This window comes from Phoenix dactylifera, chromosome 13 (assembly GCF_051530095.1).
Source record: "Phoenix dactylifera cultivar Ajwa chromosome 13, Ajwa_hap1_PhDact_Kaust_v1.1, whole genome shotgun sequence".
NCBI classification, from domain to species: Eukaryota; Viridiplantae; Streptophyta; class Magnoliopsida; order Arecales; family Arecaceae; genus Phoenix; species Phoenix dactylifera.
Window position 1 is genome coordinate 11,993,707 of NC_143202.1, and position 6,761 is coordinate 12,000,467.

Consider the following 6,761-nt stretch of genomic DNA (forward strand, 5'->3'; position numbering starts at 1 on the left):
TAAGAGCGAAATTTATCTAAGGCAAATACTACTGCAAGCAATTCCTTCTCGGTGGTAGTGTAATTCGTTTGAGCATCATTTAAGGTTTTGCTTGCGTAGTAAATGACATATGGTTTATTATCCTTGCGTTGTCCTAGGACAGCTCCTATCGCATAGTCGCTAGCGTCGCACATAATCTCAAAAGGTAATGACCAATCAGGTGGTCACACGATGGGTGCAGTGCTAAGCATAGACTTCAACTTTTCGAATGCCTCGTGACAGGTTTCAGTCCAATTGAATGGTGTATCAAGGGATAGGAGGTTACATAATGGTCGAGCTATGGCACTAAAGTCCTTGATGAACCTTCTATAAAATCCGGCGTGACCCAAAAATGATCTAACATGTCTAACCATCTTGGGTGCGGGTAGCTTAGCAATTAAATCAATTTTAGCTCTATCTACTTCCATGCCTTTCGATGAAACAATATATCCTAGGACAATTTCCTTTGGCACCATGAAATGACATTTCTCCCAATTCAGAATCAAATTCTTCTCCATACATCGAGCTAAGACTGCTTGTAAATGTGACAGGCAATCATCAAATGTGTCGCCAAAAATGGAGAAGTCGTCCATGAACACTTCCAAAAATTTCTCGTTCATGTCTTCAAAGATGCTGAGCATGCATCTTTGGAATGTTGCAGGTGCATTACACAACCCAAATGGCATTCGTCGGAAAGCAAATGTGCCAAAAGGACAAGTGAAGGTAGTCTTCTCTTGATCTTCTGGTGAAATTTCAATTTGATAATATCCCGAATAGCCATCGTGAAAACAATAGAAATCATGCCCTGCAACCCTCTCCAATACTTGGTCTAGGAAGGGTAGAGGAAAGTGATCCTTTCGTGTGACCAAATTCAGCTTTCGGTAGTCAACACACATGCGCCAACTCGTCGGGACACGAGTTGGAACTAGTTCACCTTGTTCATTTTCTACTACCGTCAAACCCGATTTCTTAGGAACGACTTGAGTAGGGCTTACCCACTTGCTGTCGAAAATTGGGTAAATAATATCCACGTTAAGCAACTTGAGGACTTCTGCCTTAACCACATCTCTCATTGTAGGATTTAACCTTCGTTGCATTTGCCTTGTGGTTTTGGCATTGTCCTCCAAATATATCCGGTGCGTGCAAACTAAGGGGCTAATCCCCTTCAAGTCGGCAATAGACCACCCTAAGGCTCCCTTATGATTTTTTAGAACACCAAGTAATTTTCTTTCTTGGATATGATCAAGTCCAGACGAGATGATTATAGGAAAAGTGTCATTGAGTCCAAGAAAGGCATACTTAAGTTTCTTTGGTAAGGGTTTCAATTCGAGCTTGGGTGCTTGCTCATGGGATGGTACTATTTTCGTCTCTTGAGGCGACAACCTCTCAAATTCCTCTACTTTCGGTCTCCACCCATTGACCATCATGGCGTTCGAAATATTCATACTAGGTTTGACCAACAAATCATCTTCATTGGTGCCATTAGAACACCAATCAATTAAACTATCGCGGATGGATCGTTAAATGCTTCAGCTAACAAATATTCCTCCGCGATGGTTTCAACCCAATCAACCACCTTATTCTCTTCGTGATCATTGGGTTGCTTGCAAACATTAAAAATGTTAAGTTCCAGGGTCATGTTACCAAAAGAAAGCTTCATGACACCATTCCTACAATTAATCAATGCATTAGAAGTTGCAAGGAATGGACGTCCTAAAATGACCGGAATTTGAGACTGTGAGTTCGAAGCCGGATGTGTGTCCAATACGATAAAATCGACAGGAAAATAGAACTTGTCTACTTGGACCAATACATCCTCGATAATCCCCCTCGAAATTTTAACTGACCTGTCAGCTAATTGCAAAGTGACAGAGGTTGGCTTCAACTCACCTAGACCAAGTTGCTCATATACAGAATATGGCAACAAATTCACACTTGCCCCTAAATCTAGCAATGCTCGCTCTATCCTAAAGTTGCCTATGATGCATGAGATGGTTGGGCAACCTGGATCCTTAAATTTAGGGAGAATGTTGTGCTGCAAAATAGCACTCACATTTTCAGTTAAAAATGCCTTCTTCTTAACATTTAATCGGCGCTTGACTGTACACAAGTCCTTTAAAAATTTGGCATATGAGGGTACTTGTTTGATTGCATCAAGACGAGGTATGTTGATCTTTACTTGCTTAAAAAGCTCAAGAATTTCAGAATTAGATTCGAGCTTTTGCAATGGCTTTAACCGTTATGGGAAAGGTGGAGGAAAAGGACATTCAACTTTCTCGGTAGAAGTTGGGACCTCAACTTCTTCTTTGTCCCTTTCATCGACTTTGGGAGCGTTAGAATTAGAAGTGATCTGCGGTCTCAATGGAACGGTCTGATCAATGACTTTCCCATTATGCAAAGTCATGATGCTCTTTGCATGTTTTGCATGCGAACTAGAAGAAGCCGTATTATTACTACCGTGCACTTGTGGATTAGGTTGGGGTTGAGCTGGAAGCTTACCCTTCTCTTGGGTACTTAGGACGGTAGTCAACATTGACAATTGGTTCCTTATATCTTCAAAATTTCGAGTATTTTGAGCATTGATATTAGCTTGACCTTGTAGAAAAATTTGTATAGATTGCAAGGTATCCTCGATATTCGGCTTTTGGGAGGGTGGTGATGCAAAAGTAGAATGTGCAGGTGGAGGAGCTGAATGGTGTGACTGTTGACGATGATCATTTCTCCACCTAAAATTTGGATGATTCTTCCAACCAGGGTTATAGGTATTCGAGTATGGATCGCTATAAGGCTTTTGGTAGGAGTTCATAGCATTTGCTTAATCGTGCAAGACTTCTTTGAATGCCGGTATGGTGGGGCAATCTGTAGTGGTATGACCCGACATATCGCAGATACCACAACACTCGTTTCTAAGCTCTATAGTCTTGATAGGCTCAACCTTCCTAAGCTCAATTTCTTCTACTTTCCTAGTGAGGGCTGCCATTTTAGCATGAAGATTATCCTCAGTTTTGAGGTTGTAAAGGCCTCCTTGTACAGAGCTAGTAGGCTTAGGTAAAGACTTATTGTTTCTATCCCCGTTATCCCAAAGTTGGGCAGTTTCAACAAGGGAATCCAAATACTCCCACGCCTCATCAGGGTGTTTTTCTAAAAATCTACCATTGCACATGGTCTCTACAAACTGTTTCAACTGTGGAGATAAACCTTCATAAAAGAAGCTAATGGTTCTCCAAGTTTCAAATCCGTGATGAGGGCATGAGAGAAGAAGGTCTTTAAATCTTTCCCAACATTCATAAAATGTTTCATTATCTTTTTGTTGGAAATTGCTGATATGTCTTTTCAAAAAGTTTGGTCCTTTGTGTGGGGAAGAACTTTTTTAAAAATTCTCTTTGCATATCTTGCCAAGTTCTTATTGATCTAGGTCGCAAAGAGTTTAGCCATGTTTTGGCCTTATCCTTTAGAGAGAAAGGAAACAATGCCAGCTTGAGGACATCCTCGGTGACGTTCGGCACTCTAAATGTAATGCTCAACTCTTCAAAATCCTTTAAATGAAGATACGGACTCTCGGACTCTAACCCGTGAAACTTGGGCAGCAATTGAATTACCCCGGGTTTGATGTCAAAATGTCCTACATTATCAGGAAAAATTATGCATGAAGGCTAACTAGTCCTAGCCGGTTGTAGATATTGTCTTAGGGTCATAACATTGGGTTCTCGCTCTCGATTGTGGTGACTCCCCGCATCTTCATTTAAATCAGCCATCTCACAAGGTGTGAGATACTGCGAAGAAATTTCAGGGGTATGTCCTAATGGATGATCTAAAGTTGTACGACTTAATCGACCGGTGTCGTCCCTATTCCACTTTAGCATGCAAAATATTTTCTCTCTTTTTTTTTCTTTTTTTTAAAAAAATAATAAATATAAGTACCAACTAAAGATACCCTAAAACGACACCCTAAAACAAAAATCTATTCACAATCAAACATGCAACAAAACATTACACCTCAATTTCTAATGTTTTTCTTAAATTTCTAGACAGCTCCTAACTGGTTTGAAGAAGGCACCTAAGCCTCCAATCCGGTCTAATGAACCGAGTTGACCAGGTAAGCTCCCAAGTAAGTGGAGGGGTCACGATGCGTTCGCAAAGGTCCAACTTAAAACCCACTTGCCTCGAACAGATGAACTGTCTCCCTTATAGAGACAAAGCTTGCCTAGACATCAACTAAGCCACAGAGCGAAATTGGTGCAACTTTCGGTGGTCTTCGTCCTATTGAGTTCGAATGTCCTTAGGGGCCAACGTCTAGTTGATTTTAGTTAAGCTTAGGATATTTATGCACTGGGGTGATTTTTGGGCTAAGGACGAGTGATGAAATCCCGACCTTATCTTTTTAAATGGGTTCAGCCCTTAGAATATTTTATGCTGATGCCTTATACTATATGCAACAATCAAGAGATTTTTTTTTTAATGTTTTATGATATGACATTAAATTTTATTGAATAGGTGATCAAGCAAATTAATTATTTATTTTTTTAAAAAAAATTTATGAGTTGAAGTTTGAAATTTGAATTCTGAAATTTAAAATTTGAAATTTTAGGTTTTCCCTCTCTTTTTTTTAATATTTGAATAATCACCCTTGATCTTTTCTTAAAGTTTTTTTTTAAATTTTTAATTAGCAACAAGGGTTAATGAGATATGATAACAATAAAATTTTGATTCTAAAAAAAAATTAAATGCAGAAAATTCAAAACAGAAAGCAGCAAGGTTTCGTATTAATCTAATGGTCGTAAAAGTCTCCGAATGTCAATCAGACCGTTCAGATTATTGAAAAATGTGTCTTGCACCAGCTGACCAAATTTGAGTCCAATCAGACGGCTAATTTCTATGATATCAGAGTTTGATGCAAACTATGCAGGGAATTAAAAATAGTAGTAAAGATTTAATTTTTTTTCTTTTTTTAAAAAAAAATACTAACTACTGAGGTAAAAATTAAATCTAAAATTATACTAATAACTCAGCCGTTCCTCAGCAACGGCGCCAAAAACTTGATGCTAAAGTAAAATTGCTCTCCCAAGTGCAGGAGAATCGCACAAGCAGTAAAACTCGGGAGTCCGAGGTCGAATCCTCAGAGAACGGTATATGTATTATTAGCGTAACTTCAGGTGTAATTTTCAGTTGATTTTTTGAGAAATTAAAAGCAGAGAATAATAGGTGAATAAACAAAGTTCAATAAGATAGAGATGGTTAGGGATCCGGAATCTCCCTTGATAATATTACTTTCAACAAATAAACTCGGCGATTCTCGATCAAGGATCAAATAAATAAAATAGTTCTAATCATGAAATATATCGTTTGAATACATGAACTCAATGTTTAAGCATTCATCGTGTCAATTATGTCTACGACAAATCAAATATCAGAGCAATCCATGCATCAATAAATATAAAACATGATGAATCTATCTAAAAAATAAATAAGAGAGAATCAGAACATATGAAAAGATGTACTCAAGGGAAATCAGATCACAGATCCTAGCTCACGGACGGCTAGAAGCTTGAGTTGCATTGCGGAATTTGGGGAGTCGCTTGGGTGCGCGGAAGAAGAGTCATAGACTCTGTTCTGTAGTTGGGAGGATGCATCCTTTTTAGATGAATTTATATAAAATAATGTTAAAAATTATAATAAGTGCTAAGGATAAAATATTAATCATGCAAATGTTAACATCTATTATTTATCATTATTTTGCTAGCATTAGGCTAAGTTAATTGGTACTTAGATCGCACTTTTGTGCTCTCATCAGCTCCGCAACTTAAAGATTGTCTTGAGTTGTGAAAAGATAACTTATGTTCTTGACCATGAACTCCCGGTGTTACCAACCCGTGCAACCAATGAGCAGCGTGAGATGCATGCAAAATGGTTAGATGACGACAATAAGATTAGGTGCTATATTTTGGCATCCATGTCCAACGAATTGCAATGCCAGCATGAGAGAATGAAAACTGCTAAGAACATACTTGATCACCTACAGGAGTTGTATGGTGAACAGAGTCGCGCAGTGAGGTTTGAAGTGCTGAGTTACGCCCCGTTCGATGCGACGTTCGCAGCGAAATTCGAACGGAACGTCGTTCATCGTATGAACGTGCCTCGGATCATAGAATTCAAAAATTTTTCTGGATCCAAATTCAGAAGATCTTTGAACTCATTAGGAAGGGAAGATTAGGATCTGAGGAGGGTTGATTAAGATTTATAAAACTGAAACAAAATCAGAAGTTATTAGATTTGAAAATCTTATCTTCAAAAATTCTGCAGGTGTAGAATACCGCAGCCTGATGATCTATTCTAGGTTTCTGTTTGAGCCGCATAATTGTCCGGCCTCTACAGGTATCCACACGAGGATCTAATCATCTGAGAATGAGTCTTACCAGAGTGCTAGCTCCTTGCAAGGATCTCTCATGACATCATAAGTTGGAATAAGATTCTGCAACTTACCTCCTTGATGAAGAACCTTTCTTCTTCAACCTTGCTCGCGATGGAGGAAGAGGAAGGAGAAACCTTGCACGTGGATCTTCCTTGCCTTGCTACCGTGGAAGAAGAGGAGGATGAAGACCCCTTGCTGCCGTGGAGAAGGAGGAAGAAAGAAGAGGAGGCATGGAGAGGAAGAGGAGAGAATTTTTTTTTTTATAATGTCTCGCTTGCTACCCTTTTATAGATTGGGTTTAGGGCCTCTCCTAATCTTATTAGGAGTATGGGAC

The 6,761-nt window shown here is 39.0% G+C and overlaps 1 non-coding gene across 1 annotated transcript; it reads left to right on the forward strand.

The window, feature by feature from the left end:
* Positions 1-3,251: 3,251 nt before the first annotated feature.
* On the forward strand, positions 3,252-3,360 carry LOC148700225 (small nucleolar RNA R71). The gene has a single exon (XR_015972867.1). It is a non-coding gene; the product is annotated as a small nucleolar RNA R71 (small nucleolar RNA).
* Positions 3,361-6,761: the final 3,401 nt, after the last annotated feature.